Consider the following 14,714-nt stretch of genomic DNA (forward strand, 5'->3'; position numbering starts at 1 on the left):
CTTCTTGCTTCCGAAAACCATCCGTAATAAGCTCCAGGGACGTTGCCCCAAATGTATTTTTATGACCTTCCTCTGCTCTACTTTGTAATTCTAAGCATTTAATGCCAGTTCTACTTGCAGCCTATGCAATGTCATAAACCCTGTTGCCATCTCATTTTATTAAATTTAATTTTGCTTCGTTTCTTGGGGACCTTTATTTGTCTCAAGTGCTGTTTAAATCTTAAGGAACAGCAGCTTTTTCTGTGTCTAAAGAAAATCATTCTCTTCTCTGTGGTTTCTCCAAACTTATACTCTTCCTCTCTTTTTCCCATTCCCTGAATGGTCCCCATAACACGTTGATTTGCAAGTGGCTATCATGCAGGATACATACAAAAGTACTGAATCTTGCCTGATACCCAGAGAGACTTTAACAGTATAATTTAGGAGCCACTCATCATTTTGCCTTTCCCCAAACTGTATAAAGGCCAACAGACCTTTAAAAAAATGGGGCACATATAATAACTGGGACAGTGGTGAGTAATGTGTCTATAAATGGGTTCAGCTGAGGAGTAAACATCACATGGTCTCTGGCTGAGATTCTTGTTGAGTGGGGAACATTTCATGCATCTTTGGGCACATGGCACACAATTGCTTGTTATCCACTGGAAATATTTGAGGAGCCTGAATTCTAACTGAATACTAGTAATATCATTGTATGCAAAGGCCACGGGTAAGGCTGCAAAGGCAAAGAACTTGAAAGTGGCATAATAAAGATTGCTAATACAACCTACATTTGATCCCTTTGTGTGTATGAATATTGTGCCAGGCTTCAATTACATGAAGAGACAAGCCAGCCAGCCATCTCGGCTAATGTAACTCTAGCTGGGTTTCGCTGTTTCCAGTGTCGGTGATTTCATTATGCATGGATTCTGAAATATGACAGACAAGGTTTCAACCCAAATTGAGCTTTGCATACTGTTAAAAAAGCACAGACACAATTCCTCTCAAATTCCAATATACAGTACATGGCTTTTAAAAAAGACAGGTTGCAGCAGTAACTAGATAGTGCTGCCCTGTTTAAGAATGCTCATTTTAGCATTTTCTTTTAAAATTGCCACTAGCCAATTAATCTACTTGATATTTTGAGAGAGATTACCTTTTGGCACTTTCCTAAAAGCCGAAAGGGCAGATTTCTGGTGTGGGGCTCCTAGCACCTTATCCGCTGCTAATTGAGCAAAGAGGCACCTTTTAAAAGTGGTGATTATCTTTATTTAACAGAGGAGAGCAACTGGTCCTATCCATCCCCAGCACAGCATCCCTCCAGTGGCTCTTGCTGGACTGGTATCTATCTTATTTTTCTTTTTTAGATTGTGTGCCCTTTGGGGACAGGGAGCAATTTTATTTATCTGTCTATATCTCTGTAAACCACTTTTGGGAACTTTTGGTCGAAAAGCAGTACATAAATAATCGTCATACTCATATATCTGTAGCACAACAGAATGAGTCAGAGAGAGATGGAGCATCAGAAAATGAATATGGTTAGCTTATGAATAGCACCACAGGAGCTTTAACCCAGCAATCAGTCATTTCAGTAACATTTGCAAAGTATCCCCACTGCAGTCTCCATGAAAAAACTCTCATTGACTTAGATCACAAGGATCATGTGGGATCTAAAACAAAAATCGCCCCAGAACAAAAAAGATTACTATAGACTATATATAGAGCATGGTAGTAGTTGGCCAAAGAGTTGTTACATAATGGACATAATTCAAGTGTAGCCGGGAAAAGGGCTGTAGCTTTGACATGTGATATTAACACTCAAGTTTCTGAACATGCCCTACTGCATGCATCCAGTTTCTTCAGTTCTCAGGCTTTCATTGATCTCTGTCGGAGCCTGAATTTTAAAATGTGTATTTGGGAGCCCAGCATTGGAGAACCGAAGCAACACAACAGGAATTCATGGCAGAGGGGACTGTTACTGAAATGAATAAAGGGTCCAGGATTAATCAAGGATGGTCATCTTGAAGTAACGGGCCCTTAAAAAGCATCTTGAATAAAAGGTTATTCAGTGCATGCCAATTTACTAATTATCATGGCATTCAGCAACGTATAAATCAATTTTTAAAGGGATGAACTTTCACTACAGTCCAGTTCTTTTGAGCAAAGTGAAGTTGAGAAGAAGGAGTCCTCAGCAATTTTCTAATTCAAAATTGTTCATTTTCATGGTACCAATTAAAGCTACAAGAGTGTTAGCAGTGTTGTGCTATTTTATGGGCTGTAATCTATAAAATACTGGGACCAACACAGCCATCTTTAATGTCCCTTTGTAAATTCAACAACAGTTAGATGGACTTATAATGTGTCTGTATGAAGCAATTTTTAAAGACTGAAATACATAAAATTTCTGAAAGTGAAATATGGTGTTCATGTCATTGTTCTCTTCCATATCTTCAGAGAGGGTGATCATGAGGCCAGTGCAAGAGGCACAGTATGAAGCTGCCAAGATTCAATGTCAACATCCTTTTCCAGTTTTACACCAAAGAAATGAATACATTTGGGAAACTCCATAGAGATGGGTCCCAAAGATCTGAGAAGCACATGATGCAGTAGCCTTGTTGAAACTAAGCAGCTCTTAGCCTAGTCAGTGCCTGAGTGGGAGATCACTGTGGAACCCCAAATATACTGCCTTGAGCTCCATGTTGAAAGAAGAGGTTCAGGGGCGTAGCTATAAATGAGTGAAAGTGTTCAAAGAACATGGGCCCCCAGCTCCTGAGGGCCCTCCAGCTCTATCCCTCCCTATTTTCTCCATTGTCTTCCTCACTTGGTGGGCTGCCAGAGAGAGGGATGAACATGGGCCCCCTCTCCCCAGCTACCGCCCTGAAGAGGCTGGAAATGAATGTAATACTAAAAACAGATAATAAAAAAAAACATGAATCTCCACTTCCCTCATCCAATACCAATGGAAAACCCACCAGAAAAAAAAATCTCTTAATCAAGACCCAATGGAATGAATATTCCTTCTAATTGGGCAAAGAGGTGCCTCTGAATTATATTTAGCAGGGAGGGAGCAACTGCCCCTATTTAGCTCAGCAAAATGTCCCTCCAGGGGCTAAAAAGAAACACAACCCCAGCATAGCGTTCCTCTAGCAGCTGTTGCTGGTGTCTCCCTTGTGTTTTGTCTTTGATTCTGAGACTCTTCAGGACAAGAAACCATCTTGTTCCTTTTCCTATGCAGAATGCTTTGGGAACCCTTTTGTTAAAAAATGGTATATAACTATGCTTAATAATAATGACTGGCAATGCAAGGAAGCACAGGTGCAGTGAAAGGAGCAAGCTAATGGCACTTCCTAACTAACAGCACTGATGCACCAGGGAAGGGGCAATTTCCACTTCCCTAGGAAGCCCTCTGGGCCACCCAAAATATGTTCCTGAGGGCTGCATGGCAAAGTTTCTCTTAATTAATAAATAAGAGCCATCTTATTTATTTATTATTTCTCTGTGTAAACCGCCTTGAGCTATTTTTGGAAAGGCGGTATAGAAATTGAAATAATAATAATAATAATAATAATAATAATAATAATAATGGCAACTTGAAGAAAGAAACAGAGGGTTTAATACTGGCTGCGCAAGAACAGGCACTAAGAACAAATGCAATAAGAGCAGAAGTTGAAAAATCAACCACAAACAGCAAGTGCCGCCTTTGTAAAGAAGCAGAAGAAACAGTGGACCTCCTAATCAGCTGTTGTAAAAAGATTGCACAGACTGACTACAAACAAAGGCATGACAAGGTAGCAGGGATGATACACTGGAACATCTGCAAAAAATACAAGCTACCTGTAGCCAAACATTGGTGGGACCATCAAATTGAAAAAGTGGTCAAAAATGAAGATGTAAAAATATTATGGGACTTCCGACTACAAACAGACAAACATCTGCCACACAATACACCAGATATAACTGTAGTCGAGAAGAAAGAAAAACAAGTTAAAATAGTTGACATAGCAATACCAGGGGATAGCAGAATAGAAGAAAAAGAAATAGAAAAAATCACCAAATACAAAGATCTACAAATTGAAATTGAAAGGCTGTGGCAGAAAAAGACCAAAATAATCCCAGTGGTCATTGGCGCCCTGGGTGCAATTCCAAAAGACCTTGAAGAGCACCTCAACACCATAGGGGCCACAGAAATCACCATCAGCCAATTACAAAAAGCAGCTTTACTGGGAACAGCCTATATTCTGCGACGATATCTATAACAACTGACAATAAAATCCAGCCATTGCAGGTCCTTGGGAAGGACTCGATGTCTGGATAAAACAAACCAGTCAATAACACCTGTCTGACTGTGTAAACAAGAAATAATAATAAGTGCCTCTCCCATCAACAATATGGTGAGACGTAACTTTAATAAATCTATACCGGATCGGTCGTCGCCCGGGTCAACAAGGACCGCGCCAGGTGCTGGAGTCCCTGGACATCTGGTGGCAAGTGGGCAACAGGACTCAGGATCTTCAGCTGAGCAACCAGGGCTGAAGACAGCAAAGTTACTGGAAGAAACGTTGCTTAACCAGAAAAAAATACGAAAAATGCCAACAAGGAAATAATGATCTGCTATTACAAGTCTACTCCAACTAGAAGAGGTTATTTAAAAAGAATGTACCAAATTTGGAAAGAGAAGCATCCAGATACAGAAATAACAGAACAAAGGCTAGCAGACCAGAGAAGATACATAATAAGAAATAAAGTATTCACAGGATTTGAGCTGGAAGAACTGCAAAGAGCAACACAGGCTCTAGATATGGAAGAAGAATTACCACCAACTGAAGCAGTTGCTCAGGCGCAGGTGGAGGAGGTGTTGGAAATAGAGGAGGCCATTGTTGCTGAACTGTTTCAAAATCAAAACCAGGCAACCTCCCCTTTGCCTTCACCTCAAAAACCCAAATGCTGTTTAACAGAAAAGCAACAAGAACTAAAGCAAAAAATAACTGAGCACATGAACCAAACAACCACCAGGGTTCGACTTCCAGCTCTAAAAACAGTTGCCAAAAAACAACTTGCTCAGGTATTAAAAGATGTAAACGCTGCACTTGCAGAAACAACAACCAATAATTTGCAAGAAACAAACCAACTAATGTACAGTCCTTGGGAAGGACTCAATGTCTGGATAAAACAAACCAGTCAATAACACCTGTCTGACTGTGTAAAATAATAATAATAATAATAACTTTGTCAAGTATCTCAGGTCTGTAAGTAGCCTAGTTTTAAATTAGCTGCTGAATTGCAGCACGGCTTATTAGGGGCCAGCAGCTGGACTTGCCAGAGCAAGGAAAAGCAAACATCTCTCTTTTGCTGCCATTCACACAGAAGTGCTGAGTTCCAAAAGAGGATATAGGTTATCCAAAAGAAGAGGATACTGTTATTCTAGATCAGAAGCCAAGTAGAAACCAAAACAACCAATTCCCATAATGTCTCAATCTCTGACAGTGCCCGGTTTCCAGATTGTTATGTCGAGTGACTACACACTTTCCAGTAAATACAGAAAGGTCTACTGTTCTATGAAAGAAAAAGATATAGCAATATGCAATGCTGTAATTGTTAACTGTAGAGGTGACAAACATACAAAGCCTCTTAATGAAGTACTAAGATAATTCAACCAGTGGGAATTTCAAAGTAACCAATATTTTCTTCCATAGGCTAGATCTTTCTATATTTAATGGAAGCCATGCAATCCCTCAGCACAACTACCTGGAAGCTGGATACTGTCAGAACACAAGATGTTATGGGCATTGCCTGTTTTCTTGATTATGAATCCTGATTTATAGCCAACACTGGCCAGCATCCTTACTAATGTTATGTGTGTACAGCCAAAGGAAGCACACATGCTTTCCCATTTCAGCAGCGAGGGTGCTCATTTGTGGGAGGAGGGTGATATTTGCCATTCTCTCCTTCCCCAAGAAGCATTATGTGCAACCCACAAACATGTCCCTAAGGTCTGCATGGCCCTTAGGGATGAATTTATGGGTTGCACAGAGTGCTTTCAAAGAGAGGAGAAATTAGTCAGAATTGCCTCCCCATGTGAGCACCTGCACAGCTGAAGCAGGAGCACAGCCACTACATCTAGTGAGCTTCCTTTGGCTGCGCACACGCAGTGTTAGGATACTGGCCACTATTAGCAATCTGATTTAAGCATTAAAAACAAGAAAAATTGGGACTTAATCCTTATGTTTATTAATAGATATGCCCTGTGGGGGGTGTTTGTGTGTGTGTGTGTGTAGATATATGCATATGTAAAACTACATTTTACATTGATAGCTTTCGTTTTAATTATTATCAAAACAATTTCCCGGCTGTGGGGTACATCATGTTCCTAACAGTAGCAATACAGTGTTGAGTTAATAGGAGCTGTACACTTAAAGCTGAGGACAAGGTTCGCTCTTGCCAGTATTGGTGTCATTTCATCCACCCACAGCTGCACAGCTCTCACTTCTCCCGCGTTCAGCTATGCTCACAGCATTATTTCAAAGAGGAACTGTTAAGGAACATTTCCAAATGAAACCGCAGGAAGAATTTGTGTAGGCAGAGAGTAATTACTTAGATTGGAATTCAAGTTCACTTGTGTACTCAGAATGTCTCAAGCAAACTTTTGAAGTTTAATACTTTTTTAAAAAAAGCTTTCTGTACTTACATATCAATCTTCATATGTAAGAGATAAAGGGAATGGGGGACCATATTCCTGATCTACCACGCTTCTTTAAATGCAGGCTCAAGGGTGGAGCTCCTAATGCCAGATAACAGTCACGCACACAGCCATTTACTGAGAGCAGGGTGGGTGCAGGGGAAAAGCAAGATTGAGCTTACCTTCCCCCCAGGCGATTCTTTGCTCACATCCTTTAACCCAGATTAAAGCCTGGGTAAATTTTTGGGCTTGCACAGGTGGCTTGGGCTGCTCGTGTGCACAGACTCCAACAGCTCTTCAAAGCAAAAACATTTCATTGCCAGTGCAGATCTTCCTTTGCACTTCTCATTGGTGCCCATAAGAATAAAAGCCCAATCAGAAACAGCTGCTTGAGAGTAATAACAATTTAAATAATATCTGGAGGTCAGGAGAACAGAGCAGGCCTACATATAGGGTGGCCAGGAATACAGTGCCAAAAAGAAGACATCTCACCAAAAATGAGGACAACAGAGGGCATGGATTTACATGAAAATTACATAATGACTATGTATGGATGAAAATGTAGGAATAAGATAGTTTGAATATGAATACATAGTGGGATAGCCTATGGTCAGGTATCCTGTGTGTACTAAGTTTGCTGTCTAGGTGCTAAATTCTCAAGGTCCCTGGTTCTTTTTGTTTCTTTATTCTTAAATTTGCATCAGAGAGTATTTAGTTTGTCTCCCCTTGCTGCTGGTTAGGTTTACCAGCCTTCATCCAGCTTCAAGTAGCAGGGTACCTCGCAGCTGTTCATTAAGCTAGCCTCTACAACCAACTTACCTGCATGAAGGTACAACTTGGTACCCCAAACCTCCTCCCATTAGCCTGGTAACTACCCCTCTTGTACAAAGCTACAGGAACCTTTCAATAATAAGAGGGGAGCTCTTTGTGACATTATTATGAATTAGTATTGGGCCTCTGGGTCCCCACTTACTCTCTACGGTCCCCTCTGGGGTTCCTCCAGTGCCGCCATTATCTCCTGCTGCCAAGGTTCTGGGTTGATGCTGGGAAAGTCTTTCAAATGTTGCAAGGTCTTGTTGTTTTTAATTAAGCCAGCTGCCCTAATGCCAGAAAAAAAAGAGCCAACTTGACAAAACCCAGACTGCCCTTCAGAAAAGAACCCTTCCCTTTTGCACATTCAGCCTTACATTCCTCTTAATTTATGTAGCACTCATTTCTGAATCCATCTCTTCATCTGTTGGGACCATCTTTGGTTTAGCCCTAACAAAGGGCTATGCAACTTTGGCCCTCCTGCAAATGTTGGACAACTCCCATAATCTCTCGTTATTGGCTACTGTGGCTGGGGATGATGGTTTGACCCTCCAGCTGTTTTTGGTCTACAGCCCCCATCATCCCCAGCCACAGTAGCCAATAATGAGAGATTATGGGAGTTGTCCAACATTTGCAGGAGGGCCAAAGTTGCATAGCCCTTTGTTAGGGCTAAACCAAAGATGGTCCCAACAGATGAAGAGATGGATTCAGAAATGAGTGCTACATAAATTAAGAGGAATGTAAGGCTGAATGTGCAAAAGGGAAGGGTCTGTGATAAGAATTTGTAATGCATGGGTGACCGCAAGCCTTTTTATGGGTCTGTTAGCACTGGGTTTGCACATACAGTGTATTATTCATATTGTGAGCAACTTGCAACAGGAATGCACTTTGCTGTCACACAGTGGAAGAACTCATGCTTTGCAAGTAGTATATCCCAGATTTCAGCTCTGGGATCTTCAGGTAGAGCTTGGAAAGATCTCTCCCTGAAAGTCTAGAGGACCACTGCCAGTCAGTGCAGACAATATTGAGCTAGATAGGCCAAAGGTGTGACTCGGTATAAGGCAGCTTTCTATCTTTATCTCTATCTCTATCTCTATCTCTCCAATATGTAATTGACTCCAGGCATGCTCCAGCTGTGCACATGAGCAACAGCTGGGACCAATTTTCTAACAGATCTCCAGTAGCACAAGTGAGCAGAATGGAGGAGAGCCTTGTGGTAGCAAGCATGAATTGTCCCCTTTGCTAAGCAGAGTCCAAACAGGTTTGCATTTGACCACATGTGTGAGCACTGAAAAATATTCCCCTTAGGGGATGGGGATGCTCTGGGAAGAACACCTGTATGCTTGTATGCAGAAGGTTCCAAGTTTCTTCTCTGGCATCTCCAATAAGGCTCAGAGAGATGTCTGCCTGGAACCTTGGAGACGCTGATGCCAGCCTGTGTAGACAATACTGAGCTAGATGGACCAATGGTCTGACTCAGTATATGGCAGCTTCCTCTGTTCCTAAGTGAGCTGAACTAGAAGAAAAGTGCCTGAAGTGAAGGAGCATGAACAAGCAAGACAGGGGGAAGAGGAGGACCAGCTCCCCTCACCTATGCACTCCTTTTGATGTAAATGTTATACCTGCTTTGTACATGAACTGTACCAGCCACATCTATTTTGACCCTCGCATTACCATTGCAGACAATCAATTGAAAGCATAAGGGGTAGAAGGGTTTGGGCTTGTATGACTTATTGGTCCCACTCCAGGGATAGGCATGCACACCACAAGATCATGCATTTGATTTAATGCAGATCAGCAGATGACATGAAGTGGAGCATCTCAGCGATGCTGAGGACCATGTCAGGGATTCTGCAAACACATAAGGCAGCCCTGACACTGTTGAGGACAAGTGATTGTACAAGCTGTGCTGTTCTCTGCAATGCGGGTAACAGTAGCAGTGCTGCTTGCACAACCACTCAGTGTTGGGGCTATCTTATATGTCCACAGCAGCCCTGATTTTGTTCACAGACTAGTGTCATTCCTGTGCATCATTTCAGCCACTGAATCCAGCTTCTTCCGACATGCAGCAAGATCTTGGGCACATTGGTGACTGCTGAATCTTGGCTGCAGTTTCATAGTGGGTTTGGCAGTAATGTTAATCATGATGTTTGTCGCTGCACATAAGATGAGGTTGCTGCTTAGAATTTTCATGTACATTCTTGGAATGCACGAAAAACTTCTTTTAATTTTATTTTGCAGGTCTGCCAAGACCAACTATGGAGAAACTAAATGGATTGTAATGAAAACAGATTGTTGAAATAGTTTATATATTTATATGAAGACTGTGAACATCCTAAATGCAAGATAATCCATTAAAAAGATTTTTTTTGCACATTTGTCAACTTCCTTATTATATCTTTTGCATAATGTAAAGCATATGAATGACATCATAGCACAAAAGCATATGTGTACATATCCAGGAAATGAGTTTGAACAGATAAGTAGAGATAAATGCAGAACAATAATTTAAAAATAGAATTGAAATGAATAAATTTTTCAAAAAACAAAACACCAAACCTATTATTTTATTCTTTGTTAAATACGATCCAAGCAGTATGATAACAGATATCACAGAAATGCAGAACGCATGCACACATAGTTAACGTTCATCTATAATTTATTTATTTATTTCAGTGGCGGGAAAGCGCATTCTAATACCTCTCCCACTGAAATCAATTGAACTCAAATGTGCTTAAGTTTGGCTGGATTGTGCCCAATACGTATTCTCTAGTAATTAAAAGATGGGTATGGACTTATTTAAAATAAAAGGTAGAGATTAAAAATCCCCGCGTATACATACCTGCATCGCACCCCACAATCCAGACGAGGAGATTCACAAAAGGAACCAAGTCTCTGCTCTGTATCACATTATGGATGCAGAATCAAGCATGTAAATTGGGGCCACATTTGAATACTGATTTTGGCAATCTGGATTGCACTTCTTTTATCAGGATATGTACATAAACTGACAGTTTATCCCATTTTATGGAGAACAGGATAAAAAAAAATTAAGTCCTTTAGAATGAACACACAACTAAACTGGTTTCCATATTACAAGTGTGTGAACTCTATTGGTAGCTCTTGACTTTTTTTAAAAGCTGTAATAGTACCACCATTACAATATCCTCTCTAATAAAATGCTTGGTGTCTGTCCGTGGACGGACACCAAGCGTGCGTTCGTGCCTCGCCTGTTCTGGGCATGCGCGGAGCGCATGCCCAGAACAGAGCAAGGCAGGCACAACAGGCAGGACCCAGCGGCCATCTTGGGCGGCCAGAAACGGCCGCCCCGAAGAAGCTGGGACTGCGGAGGAGGGGGACACTGGCCGAGGCGGCGGCAAAGCCACCGCCTCGGCCAGAGGACGCGGCGCGGCCAAGGTGTGGCGGAGCCATGGCCGTGGCCTGGCCGCGCCGCTGAAGCCGGGCGGAGGGAGGAGGCGGCGGGGGAAGCCGGCTGAGGTGGTGGCGCCGCCGCTGCCGAGGCCTGGCGCCGCCGCCACAGGTGGGTGGCTGGGACTCCTTGGGGCCGGGAATGTGGCTGAGACTCCTTGGGGCTGGGACTCCTTGGGGCCGGGAATGTGAGGCGGGGGCGGCCCAGACTGGACCGGCAGCGGTGCCCCCAGAGTCCGCCCGGCCACCGCCCGCTCTCCCACCCTCCCAGCTGCCCAAATTCTCCTTCCCCGCTCCCCCCCCAAATGATTAAGGGCCAAAATGGCCCAGGAGAATGCCTCCGCGGCTCTTCCCGAACTGGTGCTTTGGGCGCAAAGGACGCCTATTGCGTCTTTTGCGTCCATAGCAGCAGTTTGGGCATTGGCTTAGCACAGAGAGGAGCTCTGTTCGGGAGCTCCTCTCTTCTTTGCAAAAACTGCTTTTAGTTCGCCCGACTGTTGAGGGCTGCTTCGGGTAAGGAGGTCTCGGACAGCTGGGATGGCGGGGGGGGGGGGGCAAAGGCCAGAGGGAGTGGGGAGGGGGGGGAACTCTCCCCTACTAGCGCCCGTTATTACAACGGGCCTGAAAACACTAGTTGTTTCATAAAATGACAGATTTAGTTTTATCTACTCTTTTATTCCACCACATAATTGATATAGTTTGCTCTAATCATTTTGTTATAATGGAGTCTCATGCTTGGACATTACTTCCAAGTATTGACCTGGTGTTGTCTTTTTCATTCATTCACCAATAAGTATATCTTGGTGTGGTCTCTTTCATTCTGTGTTTGAAAGTGATTTTTGGTAACAGCAGTCATGGTTGTTTTGCTCTGGTTGGTTAAGCTTTTTACTGCCCATTGGCAAAAAGGCTTTTGCCACCCTTTTACCTTAAACAAAAAGGTTTGCCTTTTTAAAAAAATAAGGTAAAAGTGGGGAGGGGGACTTTCTCCTCAACCACTCCACCCTTGCTGCAGCCACCACTGCCCACAGAGAGGGGCTGCAGATTTTGAGGAGGGGCAAAATTTGATGCTCCTCAAATTTTGCCACCATAGGCAAATGCTTAGTCTGCCTCTCCATTAATCCACCACTGTCTTTCTGTAGGTACAAAGAGTAGTGATGTGCACGGAACCGCAGAGGCGCAGTTCAATGCCGGTGGGGGTCTCCCATTAAGGGTGGGGTCCGAAGGCCATGCAAGAGGCCTTTGAACTGGTTTGTGCCAGTGCCAGTTCGAAGTTCAATGCTGGTGGAGGTGTGTGTGTCTCCCTTTAAGGGTGGGGGGTGCTTGCACTTACCCCTCCCTCTGCTTCCCCCCGCCGGCGCTCCATTTTTTAAAAAAAAAGGTTTTTGGGGCGGCAGCGTTCCTCCCTGCTGCCCCTGTCCCCGTTGTTGTCCAGAAATACTGGAAGTACAGGCTGCATGTGTGCCCGCTGGCGGGCGGGCGGGTGCAGCGGCAATCACACACGCAGCCCATACCTCCAGTATTTCCGGGCAACAATGGGGGCAGGGGCGGCAGGGAGGAACGCTACCACCCTGAAAACCTTTTTCACCCCTTGCCGGCATTGAACTTCGAACCGGCATCAACACAAACCATTTCAAAGGTCTCTTGCATGGCCTTCAGACTGGTTCGTGCACATCCCTAACAAAGATTAACTAAATTGCTGTTAGGCAGGAAATTTAGCAAGGCTTTAAGCAAGAACATAAGATTTGGGTCAGTCACCTAAAATGGGAAGCTAAAAGAAGAGACCACCCAACTAGCCTCATTATGCACAGATGACTTTCCAATACAGCATAATGGCCCTTCATAGTGAATACCAATGTCCTAAGAGCCTCCCATCAGTTATCATTATTTAACCCTCTTTGAACAGCTTGTAGGTGCTTCCTATCACTTACTGTACCTTACCGTAGCAGAGTAGGGATGTGCAAAATGTCTCGGGTACAGAACAATCTGGACCCGAATCTACCTGTTTCAGGTGATTTGTACACAAAACAAATCACCCCTCTGCAAGCCCATCAAGATTCAGCTCCAAAACAAATCACCCGAATTTCGGAGCTGAATGTTTTGTTGTTTCGGACCTCCATTTTGCAGTGATCTCTGTATAGTCTCCATTTTGTGTGTTGACGTCTATTTTAATTTCCCGCCCTTCCAAGCTTCAGATCGGTGAACGAAACCATGGGCTGATCTGCTGAGGATTCCCTCCTGGTTCCAGATTGACTCTTTTGGCTCTTGCCGCTGCTGACTGACCCCACATTGGTCAGGGGAAGGGTCGAAGAAGGGGCAAGGGTGGGATTTCCAATTAGAATTAAATACGCAGCAGCCACCATTCTGCCTTTCTGCTTCGTGGGAGAAGAGAGAGAGAGCTTTGCTTTGCTTTGCCTTGCCTTGCCTATTGCCTTCTGCCTTGCCAGCCTGAGCCCAGCCTGCCTTGCCACCCAGTCTGCCTGCCAGCCTGGAATGGATTCTCTGCTGCATTGCTAGCCCCAGAGTCCCTGTGCAAATGAGAGTGGATTCACTGTTTGTTGAAAATGAATCCACTCTCATTTGCTACCAGATAATCTACTCCCAGAACACCTCAGAAACAACAAAACCCAGTACCCAATGAGCTTGTGGGTATGGGGGTGGTTGGCACCCTATGTGCACTACACCACCACTCACTCTGGGCCACCACGGTGCCTGCCCCCTAGTACAGTGATGGGCCTGCTGAAATCCCCATTGTTCCTTATGGGGGGGAAAGCTTAAAGATGTGCAGAATTCAGAAATTCTTTAAAAATCACCCCTTTCACCAATTTCTTTGAAATCTGGATGGTAACAGGCACCCATTGGGGCACTACCGCCTGACCCACTCTTCTGCCTCCAAAACCCCCTTTCTGCCCTGAATCTGCCCCAAAGAGATGCCAACTTCAAAACTCCTTTAAAAAATCAACCCTTTGCCCAATCCCTTTGAAATCTGGGTGGTAGCTTCCTTCCACCCATTGGGCACTACCACCCACAACAACCTGCTCTCAACCACCCTGGTGCCACTCCTCCCCGAGAGTTATAACTAAGGCTGCTGAAATGCCCATTATTCCCTATGGGGGGAAAAGCTTAAACATCATTAAAAAAATCAGCCCTTTGCCCAATTCCTTTGAATAATGGGTGGTAGCTTCCTTGCACCCATTGGGAACTACCATCTACCACACCCCACTCCGGGCCACTCCAGTGCCCTCCATGTGGAGCTATAAGTTTGCTGAAATCCTCATTATTCTCTATGGGGAAAAGCTTAAAGACATGTAAAGTTCAAAAATTCTTTTAAAATCACCCCTTTGCCCAATTTCTTTGAAATTTGGGTGGTAGCTTCCACCACCCACCCCACACTTGACCCTGGGATCCTTTTCTTGATCCCAATCAATTTGGATTCAGATTCAGAAAATTTGGGTACAAATCAAATCTGGGGTGATTCAGGGGAGCGGGGTCAGATTCGGATCCAAAACAAATTTGGGGTGTTTCAATTCGGGTACAAGTCAAAATGAAAAAATTGATTTGTGCACATCCCTATAGCAGAGTCAAAAGCTGCCCATTACTGAGGTGGGCTATAAAGGAAGAACAATCTACAGCCTGCAAAGATAAAAGAAAATTAGTTATATCTTTTAACTCTATTCTTGCCTGCACAGACCTCAGTTCTACTTGTAGGATGGTTGAAGAGGTCTAGCACAAATACTGAAGGTGGCTGGCTCGGTGGGATGAGTGATTTCCACTGTCTTCATTTAGCACAGCAGACATTCTTCCAGCTGTGTGGAAGCCATGG

General features: G+C 43.8%; 1 protein-coding gene across 2 annotated transcripts in view; it reads left to right on the forward strand.

The window, feature by feature from the left end:
* The window catches only part of SMPX (small muscle protein X-linked), a 65,647-nt gene extending 55,808 nt beyond the window's left edge, over positions 1 to 9,839 (forward strand). For both annotated transcript variants that reach the window (XM_053306549.1, XM_053306547.1), the window contains exon 5: positions 9,707 to 9,839. The gene's annotated coding sequence lies outside the window, so the exon portion shown is untranslated. The remainder of the gene's footprint in view (positions 1 to 9,706) is intronic.
* The last annotated feature ends 4,875 nt before the right edge of the window (positions 9,840 to 14,714 follow it).

This window comes from Hemicordylus capensis, chromosome 3, assembly GCF_027244095.1.
Source record: "Hemicordylus capensis ecotype Gifberg chromosome 3, rHemCap1.1.pri, whole genome shotgun sequence".
Lineage (NCBI taxonomy): Eukaryota > Metazoa > Chordata > Lepidosauria > Squamata > Cordylidae > Hemicordylus > Hemicordylus capensis.